General features: G+C 42.2%; 1 long non-coding RNA gene across 1 annotated transcript; it reads left to right on the forward strand.

The window, feature by feature from the left end:
- Nucleotides 1-7,707: 7,707 nt before the first annotated feature.
- On the forward strand, nucleotides 7,708-14,709 carry LOC102378689. The gene is made up of 3 exons (XR_323713.3): nucleotides 7,708-7,903; nucleotides 12,920-13,022; nucleotides 14,523-14,709. It is a non-coding gene; the product is annotated as an uncharacterized LOC102378689 (long non-coding RNA).
- Nucleotides 14,710-16,631: the final 1,922 nt, after the last annotated feature.

A 16,631-nucleotide genomic window follows, 5' to 3' on the forward strand; every position in this document is an offset into this window, starting at 1 on the left:
TACCTTTTGCCATTTGACTTGCATGTTAATATTTCTCTCCTTTAATTATATTCCATTAATGTATTTCTTATATTGTGTTCTAATTAAAAACAAAATGTTTTGGCCAAAATATTCAGCCTAGCAGAGGTTTTAAGAGAAAAATACTGGGAAACGTATGAGCTTGAGCAGTGAAGATTCCTGGAGAAGCTAAAAATGTTTGGCATCCCTGGATATCCATAGAAGCAAATCCAGCAGAAAGGCACACAGTGTGTATCCTTACTCGTTCTCTGTCAGAATGATGTTTTCATTATTGTGCTTTATAATGGGAGATTTCAAAACTCAATATACCTTAATGTTTTTTCAGGGAATACAAATGATATAAGTCTAGGATGGGTTAGGAAAAGATATCATAAGATCTATACAGGCAAATAGTTATGTTCTGGGTACCTGGATGCAAAAAGTGTTGTATTAAATTTAATCTGGACATTCAGGTCCAGTTCTGTTCCAATAGTCATCCTCTGTGAATTATCATCTAATCACATAATTTCTCTATTATAGCTCTAAATTAACGCTGAAAAATAAAGCCCAAGTGAACACAAATTGATTATAGTTTCCTGCCAGATTATTTTCATTCATGTGGGAGGCATAATAGGATACTCCTGTCCCTTTCCTACATTCATTTGGATTCAAATCTAAAAATATATATACATAAATTAAAAATAAAACCTTTAATCAGCTGCTCCTCTTTTTTCCCCTCCTGGACTCTCATCAATCCTTTGGTCTGTGGAAAGCAGGTGGCATTTATTCATTTAATAACACACACTTCATGGGAATTTGTATGTCACTGGAATTGCTCATGATTTCAGGAAAAACAAATCCTGTGCAGTTCAGGATGGAACACTATACAATCCTAGTTCAGGTCAAGTAAAAAGGAAGCAGGAAGAGAACAACAGTGAACAAAGAAACATTAATATATGAAAAGAATTTTACATGAATAATGGATCTTTTGCTAAGAGCATTAATTATTCAAGCAATGCACCCTGAGCTCCCTTGTAAGAAAGAGTTCCAAGACCATGCACCGTAAGTTCCTACTTTCTTCATAGTATATTTGGAAACTTTTATTCTACTAACACAGAACATGAGGCAGGAGTGAAAAAATATTAGGGGTCTTTGTAACTATCACCATAGGCTTTATTTCTACTCTTACCACTGTATTTGAGAAAGCAGCTATGGCCAAACAAAATTACACACATGTATACATCAGTATATAGCTCTCTGATTTTAAGTGCCCCTCTACACATACAGGTAAAGGCGTGATGGGATTTAATGCATGATCCACACAATTGTGCCTCCTACCACACCATACATACGCAGTAGGAGGCATGATTGTGGGATTGTGCATTAGATCTCATTGTGCCTTACTGTGACACAGGGAGAGTTCAGGCTCCCCCTGCACCAGCAAGAAGCAAGCTTCCACTGCTGGGAGTCTCCTTAGTTGAGGGGCTTCTAAATGTGGGAGCACCACATGCATCCCTGAGGCTGGAGGATTCTGGTAGCCATAGTCCCCCAGCCCTGGGGGTTTCATGCACCCCCTGGGCTGCTGGGACCCAGAGTTGGCAGCTGCTGGGGCTGAGAGTCCCTCAGTTGCAGGACTCCCAGCCCCAGCTGGGCATAGTGACCCCCTGCAGCTGGGAGGGGTGCACCCTCATCTGATGGAGCTCCCAGCTACAGTGGAGACCCTGCAACACATGCAAATTAAAGCTCATTAGCAACCAGTTAAAAAGTTAGGATGCATTTTCAAGGTCTAGCTTTATAGCTGGTTGGAGCTTTTTGGCTAGGTACAGACAATCAAAAAGCCAGAGGCTGAATCAATTCCGTCTTTGCAGGTTACTCTAAGATGCACAGATTTAATTGAAACAGAAGTGACTAGACACAGATTCATAGGTTCACAGAAGTTTAAGACTGGAAGGGATCTTGTGAGATCATTGGGTCCAGCCCCCCTGCTCTGGGCAGGAAAGACTGCTAGGGTCAGACAACCCCAGCAAGGTGTGCATCCAGTCTCCTTTTGAAGATCTCCAGAGTAGGTGCCTGCGCCACCCCTGCTGGGAGTCTATTCCAGAGTCTGGTCACACGAACCATGAATAAGTTATTCCTTGTATCCAATCTGAAACTTTTTCTACGAGTGTATGACTGTTGCTCCTGGTTTTCCCCTGGGGTGCTTTGATGAATAGTTGTTTGCCTAGCGCAGGCTTGTCCAACATATGGCCCATGGGCCACCATGTGGCCCGCCAAGGCATTTTCTGTGGCCCGCGGTACTGCGACAGGAAACCCCTTGTCCCTCCCCCAGCCCCTCAGCAGCTTCCTAATGGCTGCTGAAGGGCTGGGGAAGGGACAAGGTTCCCACACGCACCGTGTCAGCGCGGCGCGGCCTGGCCGGGTCCCTCGCAGGGCCAGACCCCTCCCTGGCCGGGGGAGGCGCTGGCTGCAGCTACTGAGTGGCCCTGCCTGCCTGCCTGCCCCAAGGAGCCAATGCCCACCCGGGCAGCCACAGCTGGTGCCGCGGGCTCGGGGCAGGTGCAGGATGAAGCCTTCATGTAAGAACTTTGCTGCTGGGTGGAGGAGGAGCGGCTCTACTCCTGGGCCCAGGACACGCTGGTCGCTGGTGGGGAGGATGTGCATCTGAGAGTGCCTGTGCTCCTGCCCCCGCCTCCCTGCCCCAACACGAGCCCATGCCCGTGCCCTGTGCCTTGTGCTGCCGGAGCGGCCCCGCATGGGAAGCCAAGCAGCTGCTGCTGACACTGCCGGCCTGTGCCTGCCTCCTCACCTGCCCACTTTAAGCCAGCCTTGCTGCCCTGCTCTGCCTTGCCCCACAGCAAGGCAGTGCCTGCTCCCCCAGCCAGTCTCCCCCCAGGCGCTGTGGCTCTCCAGGCCCAGCTGCCCTAATACAAGGCCCCAAGTCCCGACGGGGCTGCTTCTCATGTGCTGCTGGGGACGGGAGGTGGCGCGGGCACATGCAGCCACTAGGACAGCAAGGTGGGCAGCGGCGGAGCGAAGGGTGCCTTTCCCACACATCCCAGGGAGGCTGTGGCTGGGAGGACAAGGAGGAGCCCGGACTGGGGCTCCTACGCATGGCAGCGCCTCTCTCTGCCCCGCTCTGCTCCATGCCCAGCTGCAGCTGCGGCCATGCCCAGCTGAGCCGCAAGTCTCTCTCGCAGCCTCTCAGATGCACTGAGGAGCCCCCACTCCCTCCTCCCTCCCCTCCAGCCTGCCCCTTGCAAGGCAGTGAGTGGCAGAGGCTGTAAAGCACCGCGCAGGTGTCTCCCGCCAAGACATCCCTCCACCTTTGATTAGTTTCCACTGTGGCTGATAGCTTTTCCACATTTGATCTGTCAACTTGCATTATGCTTCTTTCATTATGCGACAGTGTTTATTTTAGTCAAGTGTTTGGCATTATTTCATTGTTGCTTTTATATTGTTTTTATTTTGGATTTTAAACCACATTTCCAGACCCATTTCATTGTCACTTCCTGCAACTTCATTGGTGTCAAAGGTCATGTGACATCACTTCCTGATGTGATACCGCTTCTTGTGAGGTCTTTGAATACAGCTCGCCAGCCCACTGGGTGATAAAAAGTTCATGATCCAGCCCCACGTTCAAAAAGGTTGGACACCCCTGGCCTAGCCCCTGATGCTCTCCCCTGATATATTTGTAAGCTGCCACCAAATCCCCTCAAAGTCGTCTTCTCTTTTCTAGGCTGAACAGTCACATATCTGTCAGCCTTTCCTCATATGGCTTGCTCTTCAGGCCTCTAATCATATGAATGGCTCTTCTCTTGACTCTCTCAAGCTTCTCCACATCCTTCTTGAAGTGTGGCACCTAGAACTGGATGCAGTACTCCAGCTGTGGTCTCCCCAATGCTGAGTAGAGTGGGAGAATAACTTCATAGTTTTACTTGAGATAAATTGGTGGATGCATGCTAGCATATTGTTTGCTCTGCTAACTGTACTATTACACTAGTGGCTCATATTAATTTTCTGGTCAATGATGACCCCCCAGGTCCCTTTCAGATGTGGTGCTAAGTAGCACAGCACCACCGAGCCTGTAAGTTTGTTGTGGATTTTTCCTCCCCAGATGGAGCACTTTACACTTCTCAGTGTTGAGCAGCATCTGGTTCTGGTCTGCCCATTTAACTAATCTGTCTAGGTCGGCCTGGATAGTCAGCCTACCCTGATGTGTGGCCGTACTCACATTTACCTTTGATACAGAAAATCCAACCACATGCCTGCAATGACTCAGGCCAGAAGCAGGAGGGTGCTAGAGCACAGCTCTTTGGCTATGAGTTCACTTCCTCTTCCTGCTGCCCCCGAGGTCTCTGGGATTTGCAGTCCAGCCCAGCATCACAGAAGCAGGACTCAGCAGGGTTGCTTATCCCTTCTTCCAGGTGCCTCTGTGATTTGTACTCCTCCATTACAGCTAGCAGTAAGTTTCAGTGGGGCAAGAGGTGTTTAACCTCCTCCCTGACCCCAGATGCCAGCCAGGGTTTGCCTGCGGGGGCAGCAGCCCCCCACCTGCAGACTGGGTTGCACCCCCAGCCACCTCCCTCCCCCCACCTCCTTGTCAGCCAGTTCTCACTGCTCCAGCTAGGGAGCAGAGGGATGGGGCCAGCCCTGCTCTCTGGAGCAGACAGCACAGCCCAGCCCAGGGTGCAAAGTATGCTGGGGGACTGTGATTTAGCTTGAACCAGGTAGGGGTCTGGGACAGAAGTTTCATAAACCAGTTTTACCCAAATCAGTTAAGTCTGATACTACATTCAACAAGGTTTATCTTAAACCAGTTTCAGCCATTTTGAAACTGGTTTATGTGCACTGAGCTTCTGTTCTGTTACAGGTTTAAACCAGTTTCTGATGACTTAAATCAATTTATGTGTAACTTCTGTTCCTAGGCCTTATGGCATGATAGTTGCTTTGCACATGTAGTTGGTCTCAAGGTAACTGTAGAATTAACCAGTTAAGTGTGTGATACAGGCATAGCTGATGAACTCAGACTCGTGGGGCGGGTGGAGCGTCACACAGGAGTGGCGGGTTTTGCAGCTAGTTGGGAGGGGGCACTTGCAGCCAGCTGGGCCCTCCGGCCAGGAGCGGGGAAGTTGCAAACCCCACCCTGTTCCTGGCCAGCTGCAAACCCTCCCCATTCCCGTGTACTGCTCCACCCACCCCACCAGTCTTAGTTCACCAGCCATGCCTGGTGTGACACCTGTAACATATAGAGGGGTCCCATGACTCCTGGGGTAAGAAAACACCCATGTGCTGAATTGAATAAAATTAATAAAAAACTATTAAATGTTTTCTCCTGAAATAACCTGCAATCCCTTACGAATGTGATTATATAGGATTTTGTCATTATAGACTCTGCTGCCCCTTCCCATCCCCACCCCCCCCCACATACATATGCCGATTGCTTTAGCTTTAGCACTTGGCTTAAATTTGCTGCTTTCTTAAAACAGTTCCTATTGCTTTGGTCTATAAAACAGGCCTGGGGATTTATCTCTTTATCTTCTTCTTTTGCCAGTAAATTAATCTGATTTGAGCCAAAAGTCATTTGTTTGATATGTCTCCATATGTGTTCTTGCCAGTCTTTAATGAATACACTCAGGCTCACTATGAAATCAAAGAACAAACAAGTTCATATTCTGAAGCATCCTGCCCTAGCGTGTACTGGTTCTGATCTAAATCTGACACTAGGTTATTTACACTTAGTATTAACTTTAGTTGTTCTAATGTCCTGAGTAAGAACATGCATGAAATCATTCCAGGCTATTTCAATGTGTAGTACTGAAAAGGAAACCTGAATGGGTATTGTAATAGTTAATTCAATTAATATCTTTGTGTATTCAGTAGGCATTCAATGATTATCCAGCATCTGGACTTGTTGCAACACTTTCTGTAGAGAGAGTGAACAAATATTTAAGCAAGGTGGGTATGCACGCCTGCCTATTGCTTAGTCATGCCTAGTGGTACTTCTTATTACTACTGTCTGATACAGGGGAAATGGCAGTTGAGGGAGAGGGCTGCGGAGAAATAGGAGAGAATTAGCTGGAAAGCAGAAAAAGAACATTATGTACCAAATTCTCTAGTGATATAATAAACTGGTAAAGTGTGGCTGAATATTTTGACCCTCTGATTTTTATTGCCAGTGAAAGTACTGATAAGCATTACATATTATGAAGCATTGTATGGGCAGTGCTGCAATAATGCACTGGCAGGGAGTAAAAGAGTTTGTATTGTTTAACTTTGTCTGGAGACAGTTTGATTCTCATTTACATAGCTCTGCTAGCATAAAGGATTAGTAAAGTGAGTGTTGCTATAATGTGCAGTAACAGTTACTACAGCTGGGCATAGTTGCAGTACAACAAAGTTTTGTCAAAAATGACAGCTCATTGAGCCTGAAATGTTTTGTCTGAAAGCTGGGCTCTGAGGAGACGCTGCCTGGATTCCTGGCAGGTCCATCCCAAGGCGGAGGGCTCTGGCAGCTGAGCCTGGCATATTTTCCCTGCAGCCTTTTCTAGGAAGCTGTGTGTCCTTGGCCCTGGAACAGTCTTCTGGCAATTTTTTACCTTAGAGCTGAGGATCCTGGGAGCCTCCTGCAATCTGGGAGCTAAAGGTTCACTGGAGACTTGGAGAAAAGATAATTATTCAGTCTATTCAAACTGAAACCCGAACTCCCCCCAGCCACTGCCACAGCCAGCTTGGCCCTACTGCCACTGCTGTCATACAGGGCACAGGCCCTAGCAGTTATGCTTCTGCCAATTCCTTTTAGTAACACATTGTATCTGGTGAGGTGGAGGGCAAATTTGGGTCTCAAATCAGATTCAATCTGCAATGTTGCCAGAGTTTGGGGGGTGCATTCTGATTAGGGTTTTGACATAGGCCACAAGATAGAAAGCTCTGGTTTTCAAACTTCAGGTTATGCAGGCTGGTGATGAGCCCTGGCATCCTGAATCAGTCACCTCTCCTGATTAGAACTGAATGAAAACCTCCAAGCAATTTCCAGGAAACACCTTTATAGAAATATTCTCTGCATTTTTTAAATGTGGTATACAATATGAATTACTAAAGAAGAGCAAAAAGGACTCCCAAAGCCCCATGTTTTGCAACTATTTTTAGAAGCTTTTATGCAGTAAAATGCCTGTTTAATCATCCTGGTGTGGGGGTCTGAGAATGGGATCCATAGCATATCTGCTGTAGAAAGATGACTAAAAAGAAAACCATCATATGTTTTGAGGCTACCTATTTAAAAGCGGAGTCGTTCAGTGTTAGCAACTGGGACAGAACCAGAAAAAACGATCGAAAGAGAGTCCTACTTACTTAGCTATTTTTTAAACATACATCTGGAAGTGTGCCAGGGTGTCTGCAAATGCTTGAAGGGAATTGTTTGTGCGCAGCCCCTAAATGTCAGCTCCAAGCACTGACAGCCTCCAGCTGTGTAAAATATATATGGTTCAGTCAATCCTAGGCCAGTGGCATGCCATTACATCAAACCAGCCCAATGACAATGATATCAGTCGAATCTTTAGAAGCCCATGACCTGTGCCAAAACAGAGCAACACCCGATGTGTGTGAAATATATATATATATTAAGTTCAGAGATTTGTCTGGTGTAAGAAACCATGTTGTAAATAAACTGAATCCTCAGTTGGGCAATTTCCTTTGTTTTCAGACAGTAAGAGTATATGGTGCTACATACTTCTAAGAACTGCCTCTTAAATGGTTTCCTGAGGAGTGGATGGAGGGACCATTGCAGATTATGAAGCCTCACAGTTTTCCCTTTTACCTAGGAGGCCCTTTTGAAGTTTAAGGATGCTCCATTTAACCCTGCTGAAACCCTAAGCAGATCTTTGAAACTCTTTATGCCACCCTTTGACAGGTATTTCCTCATTGGAACCCCTTTAAATCCTCTTTATATCCCTTGAATTCTGACTATATCCTTTTGCTTTGGGGAGAAATGCATTGCATTGATTATCTGTTCTTTGTCTGGCTGTGGCAGTGCTCTGAGTTGGTCAATGCATGGCAGATGAATACAAAAAGGAGCCCACTAAGCTAATACTCTTCCAGTGGCCCTGCTCACAGCTGGTGGTGTCCCTGTACATATAATTCACTGCATTAATTTTAATCTCACGAATGCTGCTTAGCTCTTGACTCTTTAGTTTGGTAAATTAAACTTATTCATTAGGCACACGATGGACTATTATGTTTGATAGAGCTAATATACCATGCCTTTCCTGATGTATTCCCTTGATTTCAGTGGGCTGACAAAACTGCTGAAACAGGTGGAGCTCCTGACCCTGCCTCTGCATGTTGTTCTGTGGAGGAAAACTTATTTTCCGACACAAAACCCTACTGAAGTCAGTGAGTTTCCACAGGGTGAGGAGGCTATATGTAGTCAACTTGCAGAACAGGGGCCATCACTTGTAAAATGTTCCCCTGTGCAAGCTCTGACCCTCAATTCTAAATCCAAACATTTCAGTTGCAAAGTCTGTAGCTCGGATCTATCTCTCTACACTCCAAAGCAAATCAAAATGTAAATTACTTTGAAACTACTCTGATTCACTGAGGCCAGCAGGCAGCTCTTGGAAATAATATGATATGTTTTGGGCTGGAAAATAACAACAAAATACATAATTGAAAGCAATGCCTTCTTTTATGGCATTTTCGACAATAATATTTTTACAAGTGGGATTTGTTCTTAGGCAAATTGCCTTACAGAGGCATATAGCAGACTGGCTTATATAGTTAGAGAAGCCTTTCCTTTAAATGTTTTCTGGGTAAACGGCTTAGGAAATACAAGACAACTCAACATTCAACATTTTCCATTCAAATTGATCTTACCAAAAGTCAGAAGCATACCAAGGAAAGTGAGTGAGATGGACAATGTCTGGGGATTGATAGCCAAGAAGAATGAGTTCAAAACACTGGATTAGATTTAAGGGAGAAGGATATACTTTGAGTGGAAAGAAAGTCTTAGTTTTGGAAATAAGGAAGAAAGCTAGATAGAAAGTTGTCCTGGTTCAGCTTGCTGTCTTGGGGGGCGAGGGGCAGGGAGAGCGATATTTCAACAGGGTTCCCTTTCCAAATTGGGACAAAAGGTTGAACTCTCAAAATCTCATGATCCAACATTTGGAGAAAGTTCTGGTTTGGGTCATTTCATTTAAGATCCTTTTAATAGTTTTAAAATATTTTATTAAGATGAATTTTCTGCTATTTCAAGATAAAAGCCATTAAGAACAGACAGTGGAAAAATGTTATTTTGAGAATCAAAAAAATGGCTCATTTGAGCACTTTTTTTTTCCCAAATGAGAAATTTGTCCGAGTCATCTACCTGTGTTCATTTTAACATCTGAATAATTGTAATTTTTCCTCAAAAAAAGTTCAATCCAAAAAATCCCGACCTGTTCTAATACATAGCACCTGTCATCTCAGAGAAACCCAAAACCCTTCACTGACTGATATGCGTATTATGTACAGAGAGTCATAATCCATCCCTGAGGGAAATGTAGCAACTGTTTTATCAGCAACTCTATGCTAATGCTGAGGAGAGGCAATGAAGTTCAGATAAATTGTCTAAACTTTCAGGGATTACACAAAAATAACCTCTCTAATGGGGTTGTGGGGGGAGGGATAATTGATATTGTAGGCTATCTTCAAACTATTCTAAAAACATAGAAAATGTAAATATGCTATCACATATTATATGGTTAGTTCAAGTCATGATCAGAGCATTATAACTGTATTTTTGTGGTAAGCATATGTCAGTCTTTTGGCAGAACAAAACCCCTAAATTGAAGAAAAATGTCTAAATTAGTTCCAAAACATGGAGAGTGATTTTGTATTTATACAGATGCTTAAAGATATGTTGGGCTTGTGCAGCGGAAATAAGGTTAGAATAATAGTTGGGGCTGTTTTAGAATAAAAGAGGTCAAGTGATTCAAACCACCCCACAGTCGGTATGTTGTCATTACCTAATTAAATAATGGTATTCAGAACAATGGCATTTTTGTAGTAATTTTTTGACTTAGATGCTACTTGAGGTGTGTTGCACTTCTATGTAATTATTTTTTTTTTCCAACATACATGTTGGAATATTGTAAGCACTAATTGTGAAAGAAATCACCTTGTTGTAACCATGCCAACCAGAAAAGAATGCCTTAAGCTCCCCAGTCATAATTGGTCTTCTGTTGATTGATGCTTTAAAAACATCTTATGTAACTTGTGAGGGGAAAAGGCAGAATAATTACTGTAATCAATGTTATACGCTAGGCAACAACTAGGGAGAATGTTATAGAGAAGTTTCAAGAGTGGTTCTTCTCAAAATTTTGAGTTCTGAGAATTAATAAGGCAGTTACTACCTGTAAAGAGAGAGCAGCAGTGTGCATTTTATAGCAACATGTGACACTGCTTCAGTAATCTTTTAAAAAGTACACAGTTTATGCTGCAGGAGATCAGTTCCAGGTTCAACAGTTAATTTTTTTTGGACCTCTAACAGTAACATCTTGGTATCCTCTTTTTGACCGATTTGTAGGCTATTTTCAGAACAAAACGTTAATTATGGATTTGGATGGGCTCCTACTTACAGAAAAATCTGCAATGTCCTAGTTCCCTAGATGCAAGGGAAGCAGACTAAAGATATCCTTTGCCACAACTTCAGGCCCTTATCAGTCTCCTAGCATTCAGTCCCCAAGCTGTCTGTACTCTCAGGGCCTTGCTTTCTTAGCTTTTACAAGTTGTCTGGATTTTCTGTTTCTTCTCTGACTTTTTGTGATTTTTTTTTCCTTGCTTTCCACCGTGTGTGTGTGTGTTCATATATGCATACATCCCCAGACACACACATATATCCATGCTTTACTAAAGCCTAAAAACAATACCCAGACCAGGCACTCTTACCCCATTCAAATTCCTGAGTGAGCCCATATGTCCCTTTAGTTTGAGATGTTGAGATGTGCCTGTGTTTGTAGGAGAGATTGCTATTGTTTCCTAAAGGAGCTGATGCATTTCTTTCCAGCTGTCTTAAATGGAGGCCAGCAACTGCACTCACCACTTTCAGTGACATGTTACCTAGCCCAAAATATACTTTTTTTTATTGAACCTTCCATTAGGAAGACCAAAATCCAAAGGACACTATTCAGTTTATGGACATAATTTGCCCAAGAAATAAAGGAGAGTGCATATCACATTGCTGTCCTTGCTCACTAGGACAGCTGTTCCAGAGAAGGCATCATCACCATATACAGTAATATCCCTGTTATCTGGGATTTTACTAAGAGGCACACTCTACTAACCAGAATTTCCAGCTGCCGGCCAGCTGGACGCAGGAGGCTGGGGGGGAAGTTTGCATGCCACGGCCGCCGTTGCCACGCACTACCCTGAGCTGGTGTTGCTTGGCATGCAGCCTCCTCCGCCCAGCCCACTCCACGTTATCTGAAAACCCCTGCCGGGTTATTTCAGATAACCAAAATTTTTACATAACTGGCAATCCTCTTACCCCAGGGATACCAGATAACAGATTTTACTGTACTCTTCTTCCTGTGCTCTATGCAGTGCTGACCAGAGAAAGACATTTCAACAAACCCAGGAAGTATGCTGCATATTTATGAGAATCCTGTATTGTCATCTTATTAATTAGTAATACAGGTAGAGCCTGGTATCTATTGGTGAAAGTCAGGAGTATCTAAAGGGTGAATTGAGCTGTCTGTATGCCATGTGCTTACAGGTAAGGTTGCCCAACACCTTCTAGATATAACCTTTCTTTTCAGTTTATCATGCCTGGCAAATTAGAACTATTTCAGATAAAATTTTGTGCAGATAGCCTTTTCATTAGGCTGGATTCTTTTTAACTTTCAGCAAATACATATCACAATATCCAAGGAAAAATATTAGTGAAAAACAGGTAGCTGACTTTTTTCCAATCATTGTTCTAAGTAGCCAGAAGTCCAATGTGGTTTAGACAAATAACCTGAAATTTGGCAAGTGGGAATAGTCCTGAGGTCAGTGAAGTGCCTTTTATTGTTCTCATGAAATGCTGCCATTTTTAAAAAATGAAAATCTTGTTTGTTCTGGAGGTGTTATTTTGTGTCCTTAAAAAAACAAAACATAAAACAAAATCAAAACCATTTCAATGAAAACTTCTCAACTAAATCTACTCTTAGTTAATGCCATTTGGAAACTGGCATTGTAACAGTGTTTTCTACATCATCTCTTATATGTCATATAGATTCCCCAGTACCCTTAGCTATCAGGGACACCCAAAATGGATTCATTAAGAGCAATTCATGCCCAATCAACTTGATTTCAGCCTAAAACAAGGTGGTGGATTCTGTGGGTCAGAAGGTCAGAGCATAACAAAATGATTATAGGTCTGGAAAACGTGACTTATGAGAAAAGTAGGAAAAACTGATTATTTAGTTTGAAGAATAGAAAACTAAGGGGGATTTTGATAACTGTTTTCAAATACTTGAATGTATATACAGGTACTAGAAAGCAGCACATTAGACTAATACATTCCACAATAATTGTTGCACATGTGTAAATGGTGACAATTTACTGCACATAAGATCAGTCTAATGCACAGTAAAGCATCTTGTGTAGATGCACCCATTCAGTCTTACATCATTAGAAGTAATGGTCTTAAATTGCAGGAAGGCAATTTATGTTGGATTTTAGGATGAACTTTCTCACTGTGAGAGTGGCTAAACATTGAACAGGCTACCTAGAGAGACTGTGGAATCTCCATCCATGGAAGTTTTTAAGAGCTGGTTAGATTAACATTTGCCTATGGTGGTTTAGACAGGGATGATCCTGCTCTGAACAGGGGGTGGGAGTAGATGATGTCTTGAGGTCCCTTCAAAACCCATTTCCCTAAAATGTTATGCTTGTATAACTCCTCTAGGTGGTATAAAAAAATGCAAGAGTCAAGCCTTCAATCCTCTTTCCAGATCAGTGGAGACTCTAGTATGGCAGCAGCTACTATTTGCTAATACTACATTGAAGAGGTACTGTGAGGATTGATTCCTTGGAAGTATATGTAAACATGAAAAACAGCTTTATTTGATGAGTAAGAAGAATTTGTTAAGCCGCTCCAAGAATAGCATGTAGACCTGAGAGAAGGGAGCTGAGAGTGCCTGAGAACTTCCGTATAGAACTTGAGGGGTTCATGAAGGCTCATCAACTGTCAGTATCTATACTACTCAAGCCTACTGCTACTTCCAAACTTCTTAATGGAAAATATGGCCTTAAAGCAATCTCTGAGAATTTTCAGACATCTGTTTCTACTTAACATGTCCCTCTTACTTCTAATTTTCACATAATTTCCCAGAGGAGAGAACTTCTTTCAGCTGCATCTCCTTAATATAATCTATGTGTTGCTATTGTCACTAATGTGTGGTTACTTCATGGTGTAGGCTGTCATTTGGTACACTGATAAATACTGTATTTGAAAACCTGGCTAAGTAGAATCATATTTTCTTAAATATATTAATGACTATATGCCCTTTGAAGAAAGGGGCTGCTCAGTTAAGTTTTGATATGCTTTAGAAACAGATACTTCAAACACAAACTGTTAGTTTGTATATTTAAAATGCAGTTGAACTTACAGTAAAATCTTGTTAGTTTGATATTGGATAGTTTAAAGTGTTGGATACTTAGAGCTATTGTCACTCACCAGCCAAAAGGATAGGTTTTTGTATGCATTATGATATGGATAATTCAAAGTACGTCTACTTTGAAATTCAAAGACATTTTCTGGCCTCATGGACCAGAAACCTCATTAATTTGAACAGTAGTTAGGGCTTTTCTCCCCAGTACTTTTACTGGAATACTGTTCTAGAACCTCACTACTCTAATTTATTCATGGTCTGCTTATACCCATTTATTATTATGCCAGAATTGCCCTTACGGTTAAATAGCTCTTCTCTATTGCTGATGTCTTTACACAGGAATCACATGCCCTCTCAGGCTTATTTTTGCTAGGATAAACAAACCTCGCTTATTTAGGGCAGGTCTTCAATACCTTCAGTCATGCTATGGAATACTAGCATGAAAATATTCACTTTGCTTCATATACAGCAGTAAAAAAATGTAGCCACTGTGGTTGGCAACTGCCCATACATCTATAGACCATTAAAAAGGCTAAAAATGTCTGTCCTTAAACTTTGGGGGGGAAATGAGTGTTCCATAAACAACTAAGCAACTGTGAGCTTGATTGAAGCTCCATCATCAGAAAGACTCTGGATACAAAGGGTTGGTGCATAGACAGAGCTTATTATTAATCTATCATTCTGTTAAAAATATATTTGTCATTAAATCAGGACATTTACTTTTTCTGTTTGGCTATTGGTTTGTGTCTGTCATTTGAGTTATTTCTCTCAAAGGTTGAATATGATTCTAATAGCCTTGATGGTACAATCTGTTAATGATTTAGCTTTGCATTTTGTGAGAGAGATATGTTCTGAAATCCTAGTAAAATGTGTTTGTGGTCTCTTTCTTTTCTTCAGGAGTACATAAATGCCTCAACATAACTAAGAATCTGCTCCGTTGGCCCACCGCAGGATTGTAATAAAAGGTTCATTCTGAAATGAATTTGCATATCTAAGGGCAGTTTTCCTAAGTACATACAACTAGAAATAAGAACCATTCATAATTTTTCTCTGGCCCATTTCTCTACCCTTTCCCTGCATATGTTATAAAATTGAATTTCCCAATTTCAAGTTTATGAACTATAACAAATATGTAGTTTATTTCTCTTCTCTCTTTCCAGTCACATCAGCATTTGCAGACATGACTCTGAAAAGTTATTTAAACTTTCAGAAACATGTAAACTCGGTTTGTGGGTCTAAGAAGATATTACAAATACAGGAAAATGCATATTGTAGGTACAACAAAATATTACTGCCCGCAGATGGCAACCCAAACCTAACCAAGGAAGACGAAAACATGCTACTTCCTTTGCAAAAATATGTCATTTATGTAAGCAAAAGCCATGCCTGTAGGAAACATGAAAATCGAATCCCCATACTAATAAGACTGTATTTGGATTTGTTCAATGTACAAACAAAAAGCCAGCATAGATCCTAGCACTGTAACTATGTCTAAATTTTGAAATAAAGAAAAGTTGGGAGAGATATGTGCATGTGGCTGTCTCATACCACTTGAATTTTGTCTGGACAAAAGCATATGTTATAAACAGTGACTGACTATCTTGATTGTTTGGGAAATTTCTAAGACACTGAAGAGCACAATACTTCACTAATGCACACCGTGACAAAGCTTTAAAACTAGCAAGATTGACATAAGTTATTCAGAGGTCACTATGTTATGCTAGTGCTGTGTGGGTCAGCTGATTTGTCTTGGCTTCCTTACACACAAAACAAGTATTCTTCAGTCAGATGTTTAGGCTCAGCAGATACTATTTTTAAAGTTTAAGGTTCCTACCATAACAATAGTTGTAAATGGGGAACCAGGTCCCAGGACAGCTTTTTATGGTGCCTCATTCACTAAGAATAAAATGAAACGGAAAGAAGATATGAAAAGCTGCCACTTTTAAAAGATGAAAACAAACTGAGATGTCCTGGTGGATAAGTAATTTTACTGAAATATTTAGGTATTAACATTTAGACCCTTGTCAGTCATTGTAAAATGAGCAGCAACTTTTCAATGCAAGTTGAAACTATGGACAAATGGGGCCAGGAAGGGCATGCCCAAGGAATAGTTTAATGCACTGAAGGGACCAGCTTAAGTCCTGCCTAAGTGAGCATAAGTGGAGTCTTCATCTTGCTGATGAATTACTATGTTAACTAATGTTTTCTCAGGTCTCTTTTCCTAGTAGCTGAGAGTAAGCTGGTGGTCACCCAGCAGCACTCTCACTTCCTTTCACATCCACTATTTTTATTTTGTTTTTAAATATGCAACACCCCAACCATGCAGTTTTAATGATCAGACACTAAATTTATAGTTCTTTTCTTGTCATGTTTTCAAAGACACGTGTGATCTTTTTACAGAAATATGACTTTTCTAATGACCAAGCAGATTTTAGCAAGTTCAAGATAGTGGCATATCTCTAAGCTAGTAGCTTAATGTCAGCATCCTGTAGTGCTACATGAAAATCACAGCTTTGATCAATGACTCTTTGTCTTGTTTCTTGTGACAGCAGGAAGAGGCATGCTATGGACACGTTGCAGTTAGTCACTTAGCAGTGACTTATCTAAGCTGAGAACAGCACTAATAAGTTCTGAATGGTCCCATCCAGGTTTTCTAACAGACCTAATTTATGTCTTTAGTAGGGACCTACCGAATTAATGGCAGAAGTGGGGTGCTCTGTGGATCTTTTAAGCTTGCAGGGTCTCCCACCCCACCAATTGGTGGAGGGGCCCCCAATTGCAGCTCGCTCCTGATCAGTGGGGAGGCAAAAATTGCAGTTTTAAATATGGCGCCATTTTTGCCTCTCACCACTGATTGGCTGAGGGGCCCCAGACAGTCCTGCCTTTTGGTGCTGACTGACAGGGAGGCACAAATGGTGCCATGTTTAAAACCATGGTTTTAGCTTCCCTGCTGATCAGGAGGGAGCAGTGGGGCCATCCATTAATCAGCAGCAAGGCAGAGGGCAA

This window comes from Alligator sinensis, unplaced genomic scaffold (genome assembly GCF_000455745.1).
Source record: "Alligator sinensis unplaced genomic scaffold, ASM45574v1 scaffold377_1, whole genome shotgun sequence".
NCBI classification, from domain to species: domain Eukaryota; kingdom Metazoa; phylum Chordata; order Crocodylia; family Alligatoridae; genus Alligator; species Alligator sinensis.